The sequence below is a fragment of the Protopterus annectens genome, chromosome 9.part0 (assembly GCF_019279795.1).
Source record: "Protopterus annectens isolate FY-2018-M chromosome 9.part0, PAN1.0, whole genome shotgun sequence".
Taxonomy (NCBI): domain Eukaryota; kingdom Metazoa; phylum Chordata; order Ceratodontiformes; family Protopteridae; genus Protopterus; species Protopterus annectens.
In genome coordinates, this window is record NC_056743.1 from 1,735,892,061 (window position 1) to 1,735,914,935 (window position 22,875).

The window sequence follows — 22,875 nt, forward strand, 5'->3', positions numbered from 1 at the left end:
GGAAGTTTTTTTTTTTTCCTTGTAAAACAGTATTCACTATTACACGCCATGCTGCCTTATTTGGCATAATACTCAGCCAGCATTCTCAGCAAAATTTTAACAGAGATCAAAAGCACAAGACCTGACTGGCTGTTTTTCATTAAATGAGTGCTCCCTCTCCCAGAAGTCTTTCCCTTTATGTTAACTAAGTCTGCCCTCTTAGGCCAAGGGATTTCTGAATTTACATGACAGGAAAACTCTGCATGCTGGGTCCATATTTAAGTAATGCTGTTTTATTTGTTTCAGTACATACAAGAGAATGCTCTAGTATATTTATAAATAGTACATCAGTATTTTGTTTCCAGTACTTTACTGTTATTTATTAGTTTACTTTTTAAGTCACTAACTTTGCAGACAGTGTCAACTAAATATATATTTTAGGTGCTTCCTTGTATCAGCTAAGACTATACTTTCAGGGATCATTTTTATAGTTTGTTGCTAGAGAGATGGTTTTGAAAGTGCTTGGTCTTGCCTGCCACAGGGAAGAGGTTGAATGTTTTCTTTTGAGCATGAAGTAGGTAGTTGACTATGTTTGTGTAGTTTTCTACTATTGATGACTGTGTGTGCTAGCCTGTTCAGCAGTTAGCATCATGAAGAAAGCATAATCTGAGTGGTAGAGTTTTGGGTTGGTCAATGAGAGGAGCTGTGTGCATGAATTGCTGTCTTTTATCTAAGTTAGTGATAAAGATTGCTAGATCTTTTGTAGTGTGTTTAACAAGGACCTGTAGTGTTAGGTCTTGAGCAGATTTGGGAATTTTCTATGTGCTGCTCTAGCTGAAGCACCATTATCAAAACAGGATCTTTAGGATCTTGGGTCTACTTTCCACCTCTGAATTACAACATAGAGAGCAGTGTTCCTAGTAGACATATGTTTTCCATTGCAATAGATTTTTCTGGAATGCCACTATTTTTATGGGATTTGGGGCATGAGGAGGATGGAAATGAAGGGTAGGAATTAGCAAGGAAACCAAGGTACTAACAGTTATCTGAAGAGAGAAAGTTAATAAGGTAGGAAGAGGCTCAGCAGAATTTTAGAACACAGGTTTAGAACTTGTTTTCCTTACAAGGGTCTATAAGTCCAGAACAGATCTGAAACCAAGGTATTGAGAACACATATCTCGGGGAGAGAGAGAGAAAGTTAAGGTAGGACTCAGCAGAATTTTAGACCGTAGGTTTAGAAGTTGTCCTTGTAAAAAAAGTATTCACTATTACACGCCATGCTGCCTTATTTGGCATAATACTCAGCCAGCATTCTCAGCACAATTGTGGGAGATCAAAAGCACAAGACCTGACTGGCTGTTTTTCATTAAATGAGTGCTACGCCTCTCCCAGAAGTCTCTTGCGCTTTAAGTTAACAAAGTCTGCCCTCTTAGGCCAATGCGTATTTCTGAATTTACATGACAGGAAAACTCTGCATGCTGGGTCCATATTTAAGTAATGCTGTTTTATTTGTTTCAGTACATACAAGAGAATGCTCTAGTATATTTATAAATAGTACATCAGTATTTTGTTTCCAGTACTTTACTGTTATTTATTAGTTTACTTTTTAAGTCACTAACTTTGCAGACAGTGTCAACTAAATATATATTTTAGGTGCTCCTATAGTTTGTTGCTAGAGAGATGGTTTTGAAAGTGCTTGGTCTTGCCTGCCACAGGGAAGAGGTTGAATGCTTTCTTTTGAGCATGAAGTAGGTAGTTGACTATGTTTGTGTAGTTTTCTACTATTGATGACTGTGTGTGCTAGCCTGTTCAGCAGTTAGCATCATGAAGAAAGCATAATCTGAGTGGTAGAGTTTTGGTTGTTAATGATAGAAGCTGTGTGCATGAATTGGGTTGTCTTTTATCTAAGTTAGTGATAAAGATTGGGTTAGATCTTTGTAGTGTGTTTAACAAGGACCTGTAGTGTTAGGTCTTGAGCAGAGTTGGAATTTTCTATGTGCTGCCTCTAGCTGAAGCACCATTATCAAAACAGGATCTTTAGGATCTTTGGCGGCCTACTTTCCACCTCTGAATTACAACATAGAGAGCAGTGTTCCTAGTAGACATGTTTTCCATTGCAATAGATTGTTTCTGGAATGCCACTATTCTCTATGGGAGTCTAGACACGGGCATGAGGAGGATGAAAATGAAGGGTAGGAATTAGCAAGGAAACCAAGGTACTGCAACAGTTATCTGAAGAGAGAAAGTTAATAGTGTAGGAAGAGGCTCAGCAGAATTTTAGAACACAGGTTTAGAACTTGTTTTCCTTACAAGGGTCTATAAGTCCAGAACAGATCTGAAACCAAGGTATTGAGAACACATATCTCGAGAGAGAGAGAGAGAAAGTTAAGGTAGGAAGCGACTCAGCAGAATTTTAGACCGTAGGTTTAGAAGTTGTCCTTGTAAAAGCAGTATTCACTATTACACGCATGCTGCCTTATTTGGCATAATACTCAGCCAGCATTCTCAGCACAATTGTGGCAACAGAGATCAAAAGCACAAGACCTGACTGGCTGTTTTTCATTAAATGAGTGCTACGACACTCTCCCAGAAGTCTCTTGCGCTTTATGTTAACTAAGTCTGCCCTCTTAGGCCAATGCGTATTTCTGAATTTACATGACAGGAAAACTCTGCATGCTGGGTCCATATTTAAGTAATGCTGTTTTATTTGTTTCAGTACATACAAGAGAATGCTCTAGTATATTTATAAATAGTACATCAGTATTTTGTTTCCAGTACTTTACTGTTATTTATTAGTTTACTTTTTAAGTCACTAACTTTGCAGACAGTGTCAACTAAATATATATTTTAGGTGCTTCCTTGTATCAGCTAAGACTATACTTTCAGGGGTCTTTTCTATAGTTTGTTGTTAGATGGTTTTGAAAGTGCTTGGTCTTGCCTGCCACAGGGAAGAGGTTGAATGCTTTTTTTTTGAGCATGAAGTAGGTAGTTGACTATGTTTGTGTAGTTTTCTACTATTGATGACTGTGTGTGCTAGCCTGTTCAGCAGTTAGCATCATGAAGAAAGCTACTTAGTTTGTTAAAAAAAAGGGGGGGGAAAAATTTTTTTTAAATTTTTTTTTTTAAATTTTTTTTTTGGGGGGGGAGGGGGGGAAAAAAAAGGGGGGGTTTGGAAAAAAAAAAGGGAAAATTAAAAAAAAGGGGAAAAAAAAAGGGGGGAAAAAAAAAGGGGGGTTTGTTTTTTTTTTTAAACCCAAAAAAAAAAAAGGGGAAAAAAAAAGGGAGAGAGAAAAAGGGGAAAATTTTGGGGGGAAAAAAGGGGGGGTTTTTTTTTTAAAAAACATTTTTTTGGGCCTTTTTTTTTCCCCCCCCCCCCCGGGGAAAAGGGAAAAAGCCAAAACCAAATTTTTTTTTTCTTTTTTTTTTTCCCCCCCCCTTCCCTTTTTTTTGGGAAAAATTTTCCCCTTTCCCCCCCGGGGGGTTTTTTTCAAAAAAAAAAAGGGGGGGGGAAAAATTTTTTTTTTTTTATTTTTAAAAAAAAAAAATTTTTTAAAAAAAAAAAATTTGTGGGGAATTTTTTTTTTTTTTTTTTTTTTTTTTTTAATTTCCAACGGGGAACTTTAAAAAAAATTTTTTTTTTTCCCCTTTTTTTTTTTTTTGGGGGGGAAAAAAAGGTTTTTTTCCCCCCCCCGGGGGGGGGGTTTTTTTTTTTTTTAATTATTCTTTTTTTTATTTTTTTTGGCCTGTTTTTAAGGGGAAAAAAAAAAAAAATTTTTTTTTTTTTTTTTTTGGGGGGGGTTTTTGTTTAATTTTTTTTAAAAAAAAAATTTTTTTTTTTTTGGGGGTTTTAAAAATTTTTTGGGGGGTTTTTTTTTTTTTTTTTCCCCCAAAAAAAAATTTTAAAAATTTTTTTTTCCAACTTTTTTTAAAAAAATTTTTTTAAAATTTTTTAATTAAAAAATTTTTTTGGGAAATTAAAAGGGGGGGAAAAAAAAAAGGGGGGGAAAAGGGAAAAAAAGGGGAATTAAAGGAAACCAAAAAAAAAAATTTAAAGGAAAAAAAAATTTAAAAAAGTTTTTTTTCCCGGGTTTTTTCCAAAAAATTAAAAAAAAAACCAAACCGGAAAGGAGAAAAAAAAAGGGGAAAAAAAGGGGGGGTTTAGTTTTTTTTTAAAAAAAAATTTTTTAAAAATTTTATTTTTTCCCCTTTTTTTAAAATTTTTGGGAAACAAAAAAAAGGGCCGGGGGGAAAAAAAAATTTTTTTTTCCCCCTCAAAAATTTTTTTTTTAAAAGTTTTTTCCCCCTTTTTTAAAAATTTCTGTTTAAGGAAAAAAATTTTTTTTAAAAAAAATTCCCTTTTTTTTTTAAAAAAAATTTTTTTTTTTAATAAAAAACCTTATTTTTTTAAAAATTTTTTTTTTTTTTATTTTTAATTTTTTTTTTTTAAAAAATTTTTTTTAAATTTTTTAAAATTTTTTTTTTTCCGGGAAAAATTTTTTAGGGTTTTTTTTTTTTTGGGGGGGGGAAAAATTTGGTTTTTTTGGGGAAAAAGGGGGGTTTTTTTAATTTTGGTGGGTTTTTTTTTTTTTTTTCCCTTTTGGGTTTTCCGGGAAAAAATTGGTTGGGGGTTTTTTAAAAAAAATTTTTTTTGGGGGGAAATTGTTTTTTTTAATTTTTTTTTTTTTTTAAAAGGGTTTAAAATTTGTAGTTTTTTTGGGGGGTTTTGGTTTTTTGGCGGAAAAAAATTTTTTCCCAATTTTTGGGGACCTTTTTTTTTAAACGGGGGGTTTTTCCCCAAAAAAAAATTTTTTTTTTTAAAAATTTTTTCCTTTTTTTTTTGGGGGAAAATTTAAAGGGAAAAATTGGCGGGGAAAAAAAAAAGGGGGGAAAAATTGTGGGGAAAAAAAAAGGGGGGGGGGAAAAAAAAAAAAGGGTTTTAAAATTTTCCAAAAGGGAAAATTTTAGAACTTTTTTGGGGGGTTTAACCCCCCGGAAAAAAAGGAAAAAAAAAAAGAAAAAAAGGGGTTTTAAAACCCCCAAAAAAGGGAAATTTAAAGGTTTTTTTAAAAGGAAAAAATTTAACCCCATTTTTTTTGGGGGGAAAAACCCCAAAAAAGCCCGGGGGTTTTTTTAAAGGGGAAAACCCCCCCCCCTTTTTTTTTTTTTTCCCCCCCCTTTTCCTTTGGTTTTTTTTTTTAAGGAAAACCCTTTTTTTTAAAAAAAAAATTTTTGTTGCTAGAGAGATGGTTTTGAAAGTGCTTGGTCTTGCCTGCCACAGGGAAGAGGTTGAATGCTTTCTTTTGAGCATGAAGTAGGTAGTTGACTATGTTTGTGTAGTTTTCTACTATTGATGACTGTGTGTGCTAGCCTGTTCAGCAGTTAGCATCATGAAGAAAGCATAATCTGAGTGGTAGAGTTTTGGTTGGTTAATGATAGAAGCTGTGTGCATGAATTGCTGTCTTTTATCTAAGTTAGTGATAAAGATTGCTAGATCTTTTGTAGTGTGTTTAACAAGGACCTGTAGTGTTAGGTCTTGAGCAGAGTTGGAATTTTCTATGTGCTGCTCTAGCTGAAGCACCATTATCAAAACAGGATCTTTAGGATCTTGCGGTCTACTTTCCACCTCTGAATTACAACATAGAGAGCAGTGTTCCTAGTAGACATATGTTTTCCATTGCAATAGATTGTTTCTGGAATGCCACTATTCTCTATGGGAGTCTAGACACGTGGCATGAGGAGGATGGAAATGAAGGGTAGGAATTAGCAAGGAAACCAAGGTACTGCGAACAGTTATCTGAAGAGAGAAAGTTAATAAGGTAGGAAGAGGCTCAGCAGAATTTTAGAACACAGGTTTAGAACTTGTTTTCCTTACAAGGGTCTATAAGTCCAGAACAGATCTGAAACCAAGGTATTGAGAACACATATCTCGAGAGAGAGAGAGAGAAAGTTAAGGTAGGAAGCGACTCAGCAGAATTTTAGACCGTAGGTTTAGAAGTTGTCCTTGTAAAAACAGTATTCACTATTACACGTCATGCTGCCTTATTTGGCATAATACTCAGCCAGCATTCTCAGCACAATTGTGGCAACAGAGATCAAAAGCACAAGACCTGACTGGCTGTTTTTCATTAAATGAGTGCTACGTCTCTCTCCCAGAAGTCTCTTGCGCTTTATGTTAACTAAGTCTGCCCTCTTAGGCCAATGCGTATTTCTGAATTTACATGACAGGAAAACTCTGCATGCTGGGTCCATATTTAAGTAATGCTGTTTTATTTGTTTCAGTACATACAAGAGAATGCTCTAGTATATTTATAAATAGTACATCAGTATTTTGTTTCCAGTACTTTACTGTTATTTATTAGTTTACTTTTTAAGTCACTAACTTTGCAGACAGTGTCAACTAAATATATATTTTAGGTGCTTCCTTGTATCAGCTAAGACTATACTTTCAGGGGTCATTTCTATAGTTTGTTGCTAGAGAGATGGTTTTGAAAGTGCTTGGTCTTGCCTGCCACAGGGAAGAGGTTGAATGCTTTCTTTTGAGCATGAAGTAGGTAGTTGACTATGTTTGTGTAGTTTTCTACTATTGATGACTGTGTGTGCTAGCCTGTTCAGCAGTTAGCATCATGAAGAAAGCATAATCTGAGTGGTAGAGTTTTGGTTGGTTAATGATAGAAGCTGTGTGCATGAATTGCTGTCTTTTATCTAAGTTAGTGATAAAGATTGCTAGATCTTTTGTAGTGTGTTTAACAAGGACCTGTAGTGTTAGGTCTTGAGCAGAGTTGGAATTTTCTATGTGCTGCTCTAGCTGAAGCACCATTATCAAAACAGGATCTTTAGGATCTTGCGGTCTACTTTCCACCTCTGAATTACAACATAGAGAGCAGTGTTCCTAGTAGACATATGTTTTCCATTGCAATAGATTGTTTCTGGAATGCCACTATTCTCTATGGGAGTCTAGACACGTGGCATGAGGAGGATGGAAATGAAGGGTAGGAATTAGCAAGGAAACCAAGGTACTGCGAACAGTTATCTGAAGAGAGAAAGTTAATAAGGTAGGAAGAGGCTCAGCAGAATTTTAGAACACAGGTTTAGAACTTGTTTTCCTTACAAGGGTCTATAAGTCCAGAACAGATCTGAAACCAAGGTATTGAGAACACATATCTCGAGAGAGAGAGAGAGAAAGTTAAGGTAGGAAGCGACTCAGCAGAATTTTAGACCGTAGGTTTAGAAGTTGTCCTTGTAAAAACAGTATTCACTATTACACGTCATGCTGCCTTATTTGGCATAATACTCAGCCAGCATTCTCAGCACAATTGTGGCAACAGAGATCAAAAGCACAAGACCTGACTGGCTGTTTTCATTAAATGAGTGCTACGTCTCTCTCCCAGAAGTCTCTTGCGCTTTATGTTAACTAAGTCTGCCCTCTTAGGCCAATGCGTATTTCTGAATTTACATGACAGGAAAACTCTGCATGCTGGGTCCATATTTAAGTAATGCTGTTTTATTTGTTTCAGTACATACAAGAGAATGCTCTAGTATATTTATAAATAGTACATCAGTATTTTGTTTCCAGTACTTTACTGTTATTTATTAGTTTACTTTTTAAGTCACTAACTTTGCAGACAGTGTCAACTAAATATATATTTTAGGTGCTTCCTTGTATCAGCTAAGACTATACTTTCAGGGGTCATTTCTATAGTTTGTTGCTAGAGAGATGGTTTTGAAAGTGCTTGGTCTTGCCTGCCACAGGGAAGAGGTTGAATGCTTTCTTTTGAGCATGAAGTAGGTAGTTGACTATGTTTGTGTAGTTTTCTACTATTGATGACTGTGTGTGCTAGCCTGTTCAGCAGTTAGCATCATGAAGAAAGCATAATCTGAGTGGTAGAGTTTTGGTTGGTTAATGATAGAAGCTGTGTGCATGAATTGCTGTCTTTTATCTAAGTTAGTGATAAAGATTGCTAGATCTTTTGTAGTGTGTTTAACAAGGACCTGTAGTGTTAGGTCTTGAGCAGAGTTGGAATTTTCTATGTGCTGCTCTAGCTGAAGCACCATTATCAAAACAGGATCTTTAGGATCTTGCGGTCTACTTTCCACCTCTGAATTACAACATAGAGAGCAGTGTTCCTAGTAGACATATGTTTTCCATTGCAATAGATTGTTTCTGGAATGCCACTATTCTCTATGGGAGTCTAGACACGTGGCATGAGGAGGATGGAAATGAAGGGTAGGAATTAGCAAGGAAACCAAGGTACTGCGAACAGTTATCTGAAGAGAGAAAGTTAATAAGGTAGGAAGAGGCTCAGCAGAATTTTAGAACACAGGTTTAGAACTTGTTTTCCTTACAAGGGTCTATAAGTCCAGAACAGATCTGAAACCAAGGTATTGAGAACACATATCTCGAGAGAGAGAGAGAGAAAGTTAAGGTAGGAAGCGACTCAGCAGAATTTTAGACCGTAGGTTTAGAAGTTGTCCTTGTAAAACAGTATTCACTATTACACGTCATGCTGCCTTATTTGGCATAATACTCAGCCAGCATTCTCAGCACAATTGTGGCAACAGAGATCAAAAGCACAAGACCTGACTGGCTGTTTTTCATTAAATGAGTGCTACGTCTCTCTCCCAGAAGTCTCTTGCGCTTTATGTTAACTAAGTCTGCCCTCTTAGGCCAATGCGTATTTCTGAATTTACATGACAGGAAAACTCTGCATGCTGGGTCCATATTTAAGTAATGCTGTTTTATTTGTTTCAGTACATACAAGAGAATGCTCTAGTATATTTATAAATAGTACATCAGTATTTTGTTTCCAGTACTTTACTGTTATTTATTAGTTTACTTTTTAAGTCACTAACTTTGCAGACAGTGTCAACTAAATATATATTTTAGGTGCTTCCTTGTATCAGCTAAGACTATACTTTCAGGGGTCATTTCTATAGTTTGTTGCTAGAGAGATGGTTTTGAAAGTGCTTGGTCTTGCCTGCCACAGGGAAGAGGTTGAATGCTTTCTTTTGAGCATGAAGTAGGTAGTTGACTATGTTTGTGTAGTTTTCTACTATTGATGACTGTGTGTGCTAGCCTGTTCAGCAGTTAGCATCATGAAGAAAGCATAATCTGAGTGGTAGAGTTTTGGTTGGTTAATGATAGAAGCTGTGTGCATGAATTGCTGTCTTTTATCTAAGTTAGTGATAAAGATTGCTAGATCTTTTGTAGTGTGTTTAACAAGGACCTGTAGTGTTAGGTCTTGAGCAGAGTTGGAATTTTCTATGTGCTGCTCTAGCTGAAGCACCATTATCAAAACAGGATCTTTAGGATCTTGCGGTCTACTTTCCACCTCTGAATTACAACATAGAGAGCAGTGTTCCTAGTAGACATATGTTTTCCATTGCAATAGATTGTTTCTGGAATGCCACTATTCTCTATGGGAGTCTAGACACGTGGCATGAGGAGGATGGAAATGAAGGGTAGGAATTAGCAAGGAAACCAAGGTACTGCGAACAGTTATCTGAAGAGAGAAAGTTAATAAGGTAGGAAGAGGCTCAGCAGAATTTTAGAACACAGGTTTAGAACTTGTTTTCCTTACAAGGGTCTATAAGTCCAGAACAGATCTGAAACCAAGGTATTGAGAACACATATCTCGAGAGAGAGAGAGAGAGAAAGTTAAGGTAGGAAGCGACTCAGCAGAATTTTAGACCGTAGGTTTAGAAGTTGTCCTTGTAAAAACAGTATTCACTATTACACGTCATGCTGCCTTATTTGGCATAATACTCAGCCAGCATTCTCAGCACAATTGTGGCAACAGAGATCAAAAGCACAAGACCTGACTGGCTGTTTTTCATTAAATGAGTGCTACGTCTCTCTCCCAGAAGTCTCTTGCGCTTTATGTTAACTAAGTCTGCCCTCTTAGGCCAATGCGTATTTCTGAATTTACATGACAGGAAAACTCTGCATGCTGGGTCCATATTTAAGTAATGCTGTTTTATTTGTTTCAGTACATACAAGAGAATGCTCTAGTATATTTATAAATAGTACATCAGTATTTTGTTTCCAGTACTTTACTGTTATTTATTAGTTTACTTTTTAAGTCACTAACTTTGCAGACAGTGTCAACTAAATATATATTTTAGGTGCTTCCTTGTATCAGCTAAGACTATACTTTCAGTGGTCATTTCTATAGTTTGTTGCTAGAGAGATGGTTTTGAAAGTGCTTGGTCTTGCCTGCCACAGGGAAGAGGTTGAATGCTTTCTTTTGAGCATGAAGTAGGTAGTTGACTATGTTTGTGTAGTTTTCTACTATTGATGACTGTGTGTGCTAGCCTGTTCAGCAGTTAGCATCATGAAGAAAGCATAATCTGAGTGGTAGAGTTTTGGTTGGTTAATGATAGAAGCTGTGTGCATGAATTGCTGTCTTTTATCTAAGTTAGTGATAAAGATTGCTAGATCTTTTGTAGTGTGTTTAACAAGGACCTGTAGTGTTAGGTCTTGAGCAGAGTTGGAATTTTCTATGTGCTGCTCTAGCTGAAGCACCATTATCAAAACAGGATCTTTAGGATCTTGCGGTCTACTTTCCACCTCTGAATTACAACATAGAGAGCAGTGTTCCTAGTAGACATATGTTTTCCATTGCAATAGATTGTTTCTGGAATGCCACTATTCTCTATGGGAGTCTAGACACGTGGCATGAGGAGGATGGAAATGAAGGGTAGGAATTAGCAAGGAAACCAAGGTACTGCGAACAGTTATCTGAAGAGAGAAAGTTAATAAGGTAGGAAGAGGCTCAGCAGAATTTTAGAACACAGGTTTAGAACTTGTTTTCCTTACAAGGGTCTATAAGTCCAGAACAGATCTGAAACCAAGGTATTGAGAACACATATCTCGAGAGAGAGAGAGAGAAAGTTAAGGTAGGAAGCGACTCAGCAGAATTTTAGACCGTAGGTTTAGAAGTTGTCCTTGTAAAAACAGTATTCACTATTACACGTCATGCTGCCTTATTTGGCATAATACTCAGCCAGCATTCTCAGCACAATTGTGGCAACAGAGATCAAAAGCACAAGACCTGACTGGCTGTTTTTCATTAAATGAGTGCTACGTCTCTCTCCCAGAAGTCTCTTGCGCTTTATGTTAACTAAGTCTGCCCTCTTAGGCCAATGCGTATTTCTGAATTTACATGACAGGAAAACTCTGCATGCTGGGTCCATATTTAAGTAATGCTGTTTTATTTGTTTCAGTACATACAAGAGAATGCTCTAGTATATTTATAAATAGTACATCAGTATTTTGTTTCCAGTACTTTACTGTTATTTATTAGTTTACTTTTTAAGTCACTAACTTTGCAGACAGTGTCAACTAAATATATATTTTAGGTGCTTCCTTGTATCAGCTAAGACTATACTTTCAGGGGTCATTTCTATAGTTTGTTGCTAGAGAGATGGTTTTGAAAGTGCTTGGTCTTGCCTGCCACAGGGAAGAGGTTGAATGCTTTCTTTTGAGCATGAAGTAGGTAGTTGACTATGTTTGTGTAGTTTTCTACTATTGATGACTGTGTGTGCTAGCCTGTTCAGCAGTTAGCATCATGAAGAAAGCATAATCTGAGTGGTAGAGTTTTGGTTGGTTAATGATAGAAGCTGTGTGCATGAATTGCTGTCTTTTATCTAAGTTAGTGATAAAGATTGCTAGATCTTTTGTAGTGTGTTTAACAAGGACCTGTAGTGTTAGGTCTTGAGCAGAGTTGGAATTTTCTATGTGCTGCTCTAGCTGAAGCACCATTATCAAAACAGGATCTTTAGGATCTTGCGGTCTACTTTCCACCTCTGAATTACAACATAGAGAGCAGTGTTCCTAGTAGACATATGTTTTCCATTGCAATAGATTGTTTCTGGAATGCCACTATTCTCTATGGGAGTCTAGACACGTGGCATGAGGAGGATGGAAATGAAGGGTAGGAATTAGCAAGGAAACCAAGGTACTGCGAACAGTTATCTGAAGAGAGAAAGTTAATAAGGTAGGAAGAGGCTCAGCAGAATTTTAGAACACAGGTTTAGAACTTGTTTTCCTTACAAGGGTCTATAAGTCCAGAACAGATCTGAAACCAAGGTATTGAGAACACATATCTCGAGAGAGAGAGAGAAAGTTAAGGTAGGAAGCGACTCAGCAGAATTTTAGACCGTAGGTTTAGAAGTTGTCCTTGTAAAAACAGTATTCACTATTACACGTCATGCTGCCTTATTTGGCATAATACTCAGCCAGCATTCTCAGCACAATTGTGGCAACAGAGATCAAAAGCACAAGACCTGACTGGCTGTTTTTCATTAAATGAGTGCTACGTCTCTCTCCCAGAAGTCTCTTGCGCTTTATGTTAACTAAGTCTGCCCTCTTAGGCCAATGCGTATTTCTGAATTTACATGACAGGAAAACTCTGCATGCTGGGTCCATATTTAAGTAATGCTGTTTTATTTGTTTCAGTACATACAAGAGAATGCTCTAGTATATTTATAAATAGTACATCAGTATTTTGTTTCCAGTACTTTACTGTTATTTATTAGTTTACTTTTTAAGTCACTAACTTTGCAGACAGTGTCAACTAAATATATATTTTAGGTGCTTCCTTGTATCAGCTAAGACTATACTTTCAGGGGTCATTTCTATAGTTTGTTGCTAGAGAGATGGTTTTGAAAGTGCTTGGTCTTGCCTGCCACAGGGAAGAGGTTGAATGCTTTCTTTTGAGCATGAAGTAGGTAGTTGACTATGTTTGTGTAGTTTTCTACTATTGATGACTGTGTGTGCTAGCCTGTTCAGCAGTTAGCATCATGAAGAAAGCATAATCTGAGTGGTAGAGTTTTGGTTGGTTAATGATAGAAGCTGTGTGCATGAATTGCTGTCTTTTATCTAAGTTAGTGATAAAGATTGCTAGATCTTTTGTAGTGTGTTTAACAAGGACCTGTAGTGTTAGGTCTTGAGCAGAGTTGGAATTTTCTATGTGCTGCTCTAGCTGAAGCACCATTATCAAAACAGGATCTTTAGGATCTTGCGGTCTACTTTCCACCTCTGAATTACAACATAGAGAGCAGTGTTCCTAGTAGACATATGTTTTCCATTGCAATAGATTGTTTCTGGAATGCCACTATTCTCTATGGGAGTCTAGACACGTGGCATGAGGAGGATGGAAATGAAGGGTAGGAATTAGCAAGGAAACCAAGGTACTGCGAACAGTTATCTGAAGAGAGAAAGTTAATAAGGTAGGAAGAGGCTCAGCAGAATTTTAGAACACAGGTTTAGAACTTGTTTTCCTTACAAGGGTCTATAAGTCCAGAACAGATCTGAAACCAAGGTATTGAGAACACATATCTCGAGAGAGAGAGAGAGAGAAAGTTAAGGTAGGAAGCAGAATTTTTAGACCGTAGGTTTAGAAGTTGTCCTTGTAAAAACAGTATTCACTATTACACGTCATGCTGCCTTATTTGGCATAATACTCAGCCAGCATTCTCAGCACAATTGTGGCAACAGAGATCAAAAGCACAAGACCTGACTGGCTGTTTTTCATTAAATGAGTGCTACGTCTCTCTCCCAGAAGTCTCTTGCGCTTTATGTTAACTAAGTCTGCCCTCTTAGGCCAATGCGTATTTCTGAATTTACATGACAGGAAAACTCTGCATGCTGGGTCCATATTTAAGTAATGCTGTTTTATTTGTTTCAGTACATACAAGAGAATGCTCTAGTATATTTATAAATAGTACATCAGTATTTTGTTTCCAGTACTTTACTGTTATTTATTAGTTTACTTTTTAAGTCACTAACTTTGCAGACAGTGTCAACTAAATATATATTTTAGGTGCTTCCTTGTATCAGCTAAGACTATACTTTCAGGGGTCATTTCTATAGTTTGTTGATGGTTTTGAAAGTGCTTGGTCTTGCCTGCCACAGGGAAGAGGTTGAATGCTTTCTTTTGAGCATGAAGTAGGTAGTTGACTATGTTTGTGTAGTTTTCTACTATTGATGACTGTGTGTGCTAGCCTGTTCAGCAGTTAGCATCATGAAGAAAGCATAATCTGAGTGGTAGAGTTTTGGTTGGTTAATGATAGAAGCTGTGTGCATGAATTGCTGTCTTTTATCTAAGTTAGTGATAAAGATTGCTAGATCTTTTGTAGTGTGTTTAACAAGGACCTGTAGTGTTAGGTCTTGAGCAGAGTTGGAATTTTCTATGTGCTGCTCTAGCTGAAGCACCATTATCAAAACAGGATCTTTAGGATCTTGCGGTCTACTTTCCACCTCTGAATTACAACATAGAGAGCAGTGTTCCTAGTAGACATATGTTTTCCATTGCAATAGATTGTTTCTGGAATGCCACTATTCTCTATGGGAGTCTAGACACGTGGCATGAGGAGGATGGAAATGAAGGGTAGGAATTAGCAAGGAAACCAAGGTACTGCGAACAGTTATCTGAAGAGAGAAAGTTAATAAGGTAGGAAGAGGCTCAGCAGAATTTTAGAACACAGGTTTAGAACTTGTTTTCCTTACAAGGGTCTATAAGTCCAGAACAGATCTGAAACCAAGGTATTGAGAACACATATCTCGAGAGAGAGAGAGAAAGTTAAGGTAGGAAGCGACTCAGCAGAATTTTAGACCGTAGGTTTAGAAGTTGTCCTTGTAAAAACAGTATTCACTATTACACGTCATGCTGCCTTATTTGGCATAATACTCAGCCAGCATTCTCAGCACAATTGTGGCAACAGAGATCAAAAGCACAAGACCTGACTGGCTGTTTTTCATTAAATGAGTGCTACGTCTCTCTCCCAGAAGTCTCTTGCGCTTTATGTTAACTAAGTCTGCCCTCTTAGGCCAATGCGTATTTCTGAATTTACATGACAGGAAAACTCTGCATGCTGGGTCCATATTTAAGTAATGCTGTTTTATTTGTTTCAGTACATACAAGAGAATGCTCTAGTATATTTATAAATAGTACATCAGTATTTTGTTTCCAGTACTTTACTGTTATTTATTAGTTTACTTTTTAAGTCACTAACTTTGCAGACAGTGTCAACTAAATATATATTTTAGGTGCTTCCTTGTATCAGCTAAGACTATACTTTCAGGGGTCATTTCTATAGTTTGTTGCTAGAGAGATGGTTTTGAAAGTGCTTGGTCTTGCCTGCCACAGGGAAGAGGTTGAATGCTTTCTTTTGAGCATGAAGTAGGTAGTTGACTATGTTTGTGTAGTTTTCTACTATTGATGACTGTGTGTGCTAGCCTGTTCAGCAGTTAGCATCATGAAGAAAGCATAATCTGAGTGGTAGAGTTTTGGTTGGTTAATGATAGAAGCTGTGTGCATGAATTGCTGTCTTTTATCTAAGTTAGTGATAAAGATTGCTAGATCTTTTGTAGTGTGTTTAACAAGGACCTGTAGTGTTAGGTCTTGAGCAGAGTTGGAATTTTCTATGTGCTGCTCTAGCTGAAGCACCATTATCAAAACAGGATCTTTAGGATCTTGCGGTCTACTTTCCACCTCTGAATTACAACATAGAGAGCAGTGTTCCTAGTAGACATATGTTTTCCATTGCAATAGATTGTTTCTGGAATGCCACTATTCTCTATGGGAGTCTAGACACGTGGCATGAGGAGGATGGAAATGAAGGGTAGGAATTAGCAAGGAAACCAAGGTACTGCGAACAGTTATCTGAAGAGAGAAAGTTAATAAGGTAGGAAGAGGCTCAGCAGAATTTTAGAACACAGGTTTAGAACTTGTTTTCCTTACAAGGGTCTATAAGTCCAGAACAGATCTGAAACCAAGGTATTGAGAACACATATCTCGAGAGAGAGAGAGAAAGTTAAGGTAGGAAGCGACTCAGCAGAATTTTAGACCGTAGGTTTAGAAGTTGTCCTTGTAAAAACAGTATTCACTATTACACGTCATGCTGCCTTATTTGGCATAATACTCAGCCAGCATTCTCAGCACAATTGTGGCAACAGAGATCAAAAGCACAAGACCTGACTGGCTGTTTTTCATTAAATGAGTGCTACGTCTCTCTCCCAGAAGTCTCTTGCGCTTTATGTTAACTAAGTCTGCCCTCTTAGGCCAATGCGTATTTCTGAATTTACATGACAGGAAAACTCTGCATGCTGGGTCCATATTTAAGTAATGCTGTTTTATTTGTTTCAGTACATACAAGAGAATGCTCTAGTATATTTATAAATAGTACATCAGTATTTTGTTTCCAGTACTTTACTGTTATTTATTAGTTTACTTTTTAAGTCACTAACTTTGCAGACAGTGTCAACTAAATATATATTTTAGGTGCTTCCTTGTATCAGCTAAGACTATACTTTCAGGGGTCATTTCTATAGTTTGTTGCTAGAGAGATGGTTTTGAAAGTGCTTGGTCTTGCCTGCCACAGGGAAGAGGTTGAATGCTTTCTTTTGAGCATGAAGTAGGTAGTTGACTATGTTTGTGTAGTTTTCTACTATTGATGACTGTGTGTGCTAGCCTGTTCAGCAGTTAGCATCATGAAGAAAGCATAATCTGAGTGGTAGAGTTTTGGTTGGTTAATGATAGAAGCTGTGTGCATGAATTGCTGTCTTTTATCTAAGTTAGTGATAAAGATTGCTAGATCTTTTGTAGTGTGTTTAACAAGGACCTGTAGTGTTAGGTCTTGAGCAGAGTTGGAATTTTCTATGTGCTGCTCTAGCTGAAGCACCATTATCAAAACAGGATCTTTAGGATCTTGCGGTCTACTTTCCACCTCTGAATTACAACATAGAGAGCAGTGTTCCTAGTAGACATATGTTTTCCATTGCAATAGATTGTTTCTGGAATGCCACTATTCTCTATGGGAGTCTAGACACGTGGCATGAGGAGGATGGAAATGAAGGGTAGGAATTAGCAAGGAAACCAAGGTACTGCGAACAGTTATCTGAAGAGAGAAAGTTAATAAGGTAGGAAGAGGCTCAGCAGAATTTTAGAACACAGGTTTAGAACTTGTTTTCCTTACAAGGGTCTATAAGTCCAGAACAGATCTGAAACCAAGGTATTGAGAACACATATCTCGAGAGAGAGAGAGAGAGAAAGTTAAGGTAGGAAGCGACTCAGCAGAATTTTAGACCGTAGGTTTAGAAGTTGTCCTTGTAAAAACAGTATTCACTATTACACGTCATGCTGCCTTATTTGGCATAATACTCAGCCAGCATTCTCAGCACAATTGTGGCAACAGAGATCAAAAGCACAAGACCTGACTGGCTGTTTTTCATTAAATGAGTGCTACGTCTCTCTCCCAGAAGTCTCTTGCGCTTTATGTTAACTAAGTCTGCCCTCTTAGGCCAATGCGTATTTCTGAATTTACATGACAGGAAAACTCTGCATGCTGGGTCCATATTTAAGTAATGCTGTTTTATTTGTTTCAGTACATACAAGAGAATGCTCTAGTATATTTATAAATAGTACATCAGTATTTTGTTTCCAGTACTTTACTGTTATTTATTAGTTTACTTTTTAAGTCACTAACTTTGCAGACAGTGTCAACTAAATATATATTTTAGGTGCTTCCTTGTATCAGCTAAGACTATACTTTCAGGGGTCATTTCTATAGTTTGTTGCTAGAGAGATGGTTTTGAAAGTGCTTGGTCTTGCCTGCCACAGGGAAGAGGTTGAATGCTTTCTTTTGAGCATGAAGTAGGTAGTTGACTATGTTTGTGTAGTTTTCTACTATTGATGACTGTGTGTGCTAGCCTGTTCAGCAGTTAGCATCATGAAGAAAGCATAATCTGAGTGGTAGAGTTTTGGTTGGTTAATGATAGAAGCTGTGTGCATGAATTGCTGTCTTTTATCTAAGTTAGTGATAAAGATTGCTAGATCTTTTGTAGTGTGTTTAACAAGGACCTGTAGTGTTAGGTCTTGAGCAGAGTTGGAATTTTCTATGTGCTGCTCTAGCTGAAGCACCATTATCAAAACAGGATCTTTAGGATCTTGCGGTCTACTTTCCACCTCTGAATTACAACATAGAGAGCAGTGTTCCTAGTAGACATATGTTTTCCATTGCAATAGATTGTTTCTGGAATGCCACTATTCTCTATGGGAGTCTAGACACGTGGCATGAGGAGGATGGAAATGAAGGGTAGGAATTAGCAAGGAAACCAAGGTACTGCGAACAGTTATCTGAAGAGAGAAAGTTAATAAGGTAGGAAGAGGCTCAGCAGAATTTTAGAACACAGGTTTAGAACTTGTTTTCCTTACAAGGGTCTATAAGTCCAGAACAGATCTGAAACCAAGGTATTGAGAACACATATCTCGAGAGAGAGAGAGAAAGTTAAGGTAGGAAGCGACTCAGCAGAATTTTAGACCGTAGGTTTAGAAGTTGTCCTTGTAAAAACAGTATTCACTATTACACGTCATGCTGCCTTATTTGGCATAATACTCAGCCAGCATTCTCAGCACAATTGTGGCAACAGAGATCAAAAGCACAAGACCTGACTGGCTGTTTTTCATTAAATGAGTGCTACGTCTCTCTCCCAGAAGTCTCTTGCGCTTTATGTTAACTAAGTCTGCCCTCTTAGGCCAATGCGTATTTCTGAATTTACATGACAGGAAAACTCTGCATGCTGGGTCCATATTTAAGTAATGCTGTTTTATTTGTTTCAGTACATACAAGAGAATGCTCTAGTATATTTATAAATAGTACATCAGTATTTTGTTTCCAGTACTTTACTGTTATTTATTAGTTTACTTTTTAAGTCACTAACTTTGCAGACAGTGTCAACTAAATATATATTTTAGGTGCTTCCTTGTATCAGCTAAGACTATACTTTCAGGGTCATTTCTATAGTTTGTTGCTAGAGAGATGGTTTTGAAAGTGCTTGGTCTTGCCTGCCACAGGGAAGAGGTTGAATGCTTTCTTTTGAGCATGAAGTAGGTAGTTGACTATGTTTGTGTAGTTTTCTACTATTGATGACTGTGTGTGCTAGCCTGTTCAGCAGTTAGCATCATGAAGAAAGCATAATCTGAGTGGTAGAGTTTTGGTTGGTTAATGATAGAAGCTGTGTGCATGAATTGCTGTCTTTTATCTAAGTTAGTGATAAAGATTGCTAGATCTTTTGTAGTGTGTTTAACAAGGACCTGTAGTGTTAGGTCTTGAGCAGAGTTGGAATTTTCTATGTGCTGCTCTAGCTGAAGCACCATTATCAAAACAGGATCTTTAGGATCTTGCGGTCTACTTTCCACCTCTGAATTACAACATAGAGAGCAGTGTTCCTAGTAGACATATGTTTTCCATTGCAATAGATTGTTTCTGGAATGCCACTATTCTCTATGGGAGTCTAGACACGTGGCATGAGGAGGATGGAAATGAAGGGTAGGAATTAGCAAGGAAACCAAGGTACTGCGAACAGTTATCTGAAGAGAGAAAGTTAATAAGGTAGGAAGAGGCTCAGCAGAATTTTAGAACACAGGTTTAGAACTTGTTTTCCTTACAAGGGTCTATAAGTCCAGAACAGATCTGAAACCAAGGTATTGAGAACACATATCTCGAGAGAGAGAGAGAGAAAGTTAAGGTAGGAAGCGACTCAGCAGAATTTTAGACCGTAGGTTTAGAAGTTGTCCTTGTAAAAACAGTATTCACTATTACACGTCATGCTGCCTTATTTGGCATAATACTCAGCCAGCATTCTCAGCACAATTGTGGCAACAGAGATCAAAAGCACAAGACCTGACTGGCTGTTTTTCATTAAATGAGTGCTACGTCTCTCTCCCAGAAGTCTCTTGCGCTTTATGTTAACTAAGTCTGCCCTCTTAGGCCAATGCGTATTTCTGAATTTACATGACAGGAAAACTCTGCATGCTGGGTCCATATTTAAGTAATGCTGTTTTATTTGTTTCAGTACATACAAGAGAATGCTCTAGTATATTTATAAATAGTACATCAGTATTTTGTTTCCAGTACTTTACTGTTATTTATTAGTTTACTTTTTAAGTCACTAACTTTGCAGACAGTGTCAACTAAATATATATTTTAGGTGCTTCCTTGTATCAGCTAAGACTATACTTTCAGGGGTCATTTCTATAGTTTGTTGCTAGAGAGATGGTTTTGAAAGTGCTTGGTCTTGCCTGCCACAGGGAAGAGGTTGAATGCTTTCTTTTGAGCATGAAGTAGGTAGTTGACTATGTTTGTGTAGTTTTCTACTATTGATGACTGTGTGTGCTAGCCTGTTCAGCAGTTAGCATCATGAAGAAAGCATAATCTGAGTGGTAGAGTTTTGGTTGGTTAATGATAGAAGCTGTGTGCATGAATTGCTGTCTTTTATCTAAGTTAGTGATAAAGATTGCTAGATCTTTTGTAGTGTGTTTAACAAGGACCTGTAGTGTTAGGTCTTGAGCAGAGTTGGAATTTTCTATGTGCTGCTCTAGCTGAAGCACCATTATCAAAACAGGATCTTTAGGATCTTGCGGTCTACTTTCCACCTCTGAATTACAACATAGAGAGCAGTGTTCCTAGTAGACATATGTTTTCCATTGCAATAGATTGTTTCTGGAATGCCACTATTCTCTATGGGAGTCTAGACACGTGGCATGAGGAGGATGGAAATGAAGGGTAGGAATTAGCAAGGAAACCAAGGTACTGCGAACAGTTATCTGAAGAGAGAAAGTTAATAAGGTAGGAAGAGGCTCAGCAGAATTTTAGAACACAGGTTTAGAACTTGTTTTCCTTACAAGGGTCTATAAGTCCAGAACAGATCTGAAACCAAGGTATTGAGAACACATATCTCGAGAGAGAGAGAGAGAAAGTTAAGGTAGGAAGCGACTCAGCAGAATTTTAGACCGTAGGTTTAGAAGTTGTCCTTGTAAAAACAGTATTCACTATTACACGTCATGCTGCCTTATTTGGCATAATACTCAGCCAGCATTCTCAGCACAATTGTGGCAACAGAGATCAAAAGCACAAGACCTGACTGGCTGTTTTTCATTAAATGAGTGCTACGTCTCTCTCCCAGAAGTCTCTTGCGCTTTATGTTAACTAAGTCTGCCCTCTTAGGCCAATGCGTATTTCTGAATTTACATGACAGGAAAACTCTGCATGCTGGGTCCATATTTAAGTAATGCTGTTTTATTTGTTTCAGTACATACAAGAGAATGCTCTAGTATATTTATAAATAGTACATCAGTATTTTGTTTCCAGTACTTTACTGTTATTTATTAGTTTACTTTTTAAGTCACTAACTTTGCAGACAGTGTCAACTAAATATATATTTTAGGTGCTTCCTTGTATCAGCTAAGACTATACTTTCAGGGGTCATTTCTATAGTTTGTTGCTAGAGAGATGGTTTTGAAAGTGCTTGGTCTTGCCTGCCACAGGGAAGAGGTTGAATGCTTTCTTTTGAGCATGAAGTAGGTAGTTGACTATGTTTGTGTAGTTTTCTACTATTGATGACTGTGTGTGCTAGCCTGTTCAGCAGTTAGCATCATGAAGAAAGCATAATCTGAGTGGTAGAGTTTTGGTTGGTTAATGATAGAAGCTGTGTGCATGAATTGCTGTCTTTTATCTAAGTTAGTGATAAAGATTGCTAGATCTTTTGTAGTGTGTTTAACAAGGACCTGTAGTGTTAGGTCTTGAGCAGAGTTGGAATTTTCTATGTGCTGCTCTAGCTGAAGCACCATTATCAAAACAGGATCTTTAGGATCTTGCGGTCTACTTTCCACCTCTGAATTACAACATAGAGAGCAGTGTTCCTAGTAGACATATGTTTTCCATTGCAATAGATTGTTTCTGGAATGCCACTATTCTCTATGGGAGTCTAGACACGTGGCATGAGGAGGATGGAAATGAAGGGTAGGAATTAGCAAGGAAACCAAGGTACTGCGAACAGTTATCTGAAGAGAGAAAGTTAATAAGGTAGGAAGAGGCTCAGCAGAATTTTAGAACACAGGTTTAGAACTTGTTTTCCTTACAAGGGTCTATAAGTCCAGAACAGATCTGAAACCAAGGTATTGAGAACACATATCTCGAGAGAGAGAGAGAGAAAGTTAAGGTAGGAAGCGACTCAGCAGAATTTTAGACCGTAGGTTTAGAAGTTGTCCTTGTAAAAACAGTATTCACTATTACACGTCATGCTGCCTTATTTGGCATAATACTCAGCCAGCATTCTCAGCACAATTGTGGCAACAGAGATCAAAAGCACAAGACCTGACTGGCTGTTTTTCATTAAATGAGTGCTACGTCTCTCTCCCAGAAGTCTCTTGCGCTTTATGTTAACTAAGTCTGCCCTCTTAGGCCAATGCGTATTTCTGAATTTACATGACAGGAAAACTCTGCATGCTGGGTCCATATTTAAGTAATGCTGTTTTATTTGTTTCAGTACATACAAGAGAATGCTCTAGTATATTTATAAATAGTACATCAGTATTTTGTTTCCAGTACTTTACTGTTATTTATTAGTTTACTTTTTAAGTCACTAACTTTGCAGACAGTGTCAACTAAATATATATTTTAGGTGCTTCCTTGTATCAGCTAAGACTATACTTTCAGGGTCATTTCTATAGTTTGTTGCTAGAGAGATGGTTTTGAAAGTGCTTGGTCTTGCCTGCCACAGGGAAGAGGTTGAATGCTTTCTTTTGAGCATGAAGTAGGTAGTTGACTATGTTTGTGTAGTTTTCTACTATTGATGACTGTGTGTGCTAGCCTGTTCAGCAGTTAGCATCATGAAGAAAGCATAATCTGAGTGGTAGAGTTTTGGTTGGTTAATGATAGAAGCTGTGTGCATGAATTGCTGTCTTTTATCTAAGTTAGTGATAAAGATTGCTAGATCTTTTGTAGTGTGTTTAACAAGGACCTGTAGTGTTAGGTCTTGAGCAGAGTTGGAATTTTCTATGTGCTGCTCTAGCTGAAGCACCATTATCAAAACAGGATCTTTAGGATCTTGCGGTC

General features: G+C 37.3%; 17 non-coding genes and 1 pseudogene across 17 annotated transcripts; all 18 read left to right on the plus strand.

The window, feature by feature from the left end:
* The first annotated feature begins 439 nt into the window (after positions 1 to 439).
* LOC122812445 lies at positions 440 to 654 on the plus strand. The gene has a single exon (XR_006366440.1). It is a non-coding gene; the product is annotated as a small nucleolar RNA U3 (small nucleolar RNA).
* A 952-nt stretch (positions 655 to 1,606) lies between these two features.
* LOC122812447 lies at positions 1,607 to 1,828 on the plus strand (annotated as a pseudogene).
* Positions 1,829 to 2,849: 1,021 nt separating this feature from the next.
* LOC122812450 lies at positions 2,850 to 3,055 on the plus strand. Its single transcript, XR_006366443.1, has one exon. It is a non-coding gene; the product is annotated as a small nucleolar RNA U3 (small nucleolar RNA).
* A 2,127-nt stretch (positions 3,056 to 5,182) lies between these two features.
* LOC122812448 lies at positions 5,183 to 5,391 on the plus strand. Its single transcript, XR_006366442.1, has one exon. It is a non-coding gene; the product is annotated as a small nucleolar RNA U3 (small nucleolar RNA).
* Positions 5,392 to 6,412: 1,021 nt separating this feature from the next.
* Positions 6,413 to 6,627, plus strand: LOC122812428. Its single transcript, XR_006366424.1, has one exon. It is a non-coding gene; the product is annotated as a small nucleolar RNA U3 (small nucleolar RNA).
* Positions 6,628 to 7,647: 1,020 nt separating this feature from the next.
* Positions 7,648 to 7,862, plus strand: LOC122812429. The gene has a single exon (XR_006366425.1). It is a non-coding gene; the product is annotated as a small nucleolar RNA U3 (small nucleolar RNA).
* Positions 7,863 to 8,882: 1,020 nt separating this feature from the next.
* LOC122812430 lies at positions 8,883 to 9,097 on the plus strand. The gene has a single exon (XR_006366426.1). It is a non-coding gene; the product is annotated as a small nucleolar RNA U3 (small nucleolar RNA).
* Positions 9,098 to 10,120: 1,023 nt separating this feature from the next.
* LOC122812444 lies at positions 10,121 to 10,335 on the plus strand. Its single transcript, XR_006366439.1, has one exon. It is a non-coding gene; the product is annotated as a small nucleolar RNA U3 (small nucleolar RNA).
* A 1,021-nt stretch (positions 10,336 to 11,356) lies between these two features.
* On the plus strand, positions 11,357 to 11,571 carry LOC122812431. Its single transcript, XR_006366427.1, has one exon. It is a non-coding gene; the product is annotated as a small nucleolar RNA U3 (small nucleolar RNA).
* Positions 11,572 to 12,590: 1,019 nt separating this feature from the next.
* On the plus strand, positions 12,591 to 12,805 carry LOC122812432. Its single transcript, XR_006366428.1, has one exon. It is a non-coding gene; the product is annotated as a small nucleolar RNA U3 (small nucleolar RNA).
* Positions 12,806 to 13,821: 1,016 nt separating this feature from the next.
* Positions 13,822 to 14,028, plus strand: LOC122812446. The gene has a single exon (XR_006366441.1). It is a non-coding gene; the product is annotated as a small nucleolar RNA U3 (small nucleolar RNA).
* Positions 14,029 to 15,047: 1,019 nt separating this feature from the next.
* Positions 15,048 to 15,262, plus strand: LOC122812434. Its single transcript, XR_006366429.1, has one exon. It is a non-coding gene; the product is annotated as a small nucleolar RNA U3 (small nucleolar RNA).
* A 1,019-nt stretch (positions 15,263 to 16,281) lies between these two features.
* LOC122812435 lies at positions 16,282 to 16,496 on the plus strand. The gene has a single exon (XR_006366430.1). It is a non-coding gene; the product is annotated as a small nucleolar RNA U3 (small nucleolar RNA).
* Positions 16,497 to 17,519: 1,023 nt separating this feature from the next.
* On the plus strand, positions 17,520 to 17,734 carry LOC122812436. Its single transcript, XR_006366431.1, has one exon. It is a non-coding gene; the product is annotated as a small nucleolar RNA U3 (small nucleolar RNA).
* Positions 17,735 to 18,753: 1,019 nt separating this feature from the next.
* LOC122812426 lies at positions 18,754 to 18,967 on the plus strand. Its single transcript, XR_006366422.1, has one exon. It is a non-coding gene; the product is annotated as a small nucleolar RNA U3 (small nucleolar RNA).
* Positions 18,968 to 19,988: 1,021 nt separating this feature from the next.
* On the plus strand, positions 19,989 to 20,203 carry LOC122812437. The gene has a single exon (XR_006366432.1). It is a non-coding gene; the product is annotated as a small nucleolar RNA U3 (small nucleolar RNA).
* A 1,021-nt stretch (positions 20,204 to 21,224) lies between these two features.
* LOC122812438 lies at positions 21,225 to 21,439 on the plus strand. The gene has a single exon (XR_006366433.1). It is a non-coding gene; the product is annotated as a small nucleolar RNA U3 (small nucleolar RNA).
* A 1,021-nt stretch (positions 21,440 to 22,460) lies between these two features.
* Positions 22,461 to 22,674, plus strand: LOC122812427. The gene has a single exon (XR_006366423.1). It is a non-coding gene; the product is annotated as a small nucleolar RNA U3 (small nucleolar RNA).
* The last annotated feature ends 201 nt before the right edge of the window (positions 22,675 to 22,875 follow it).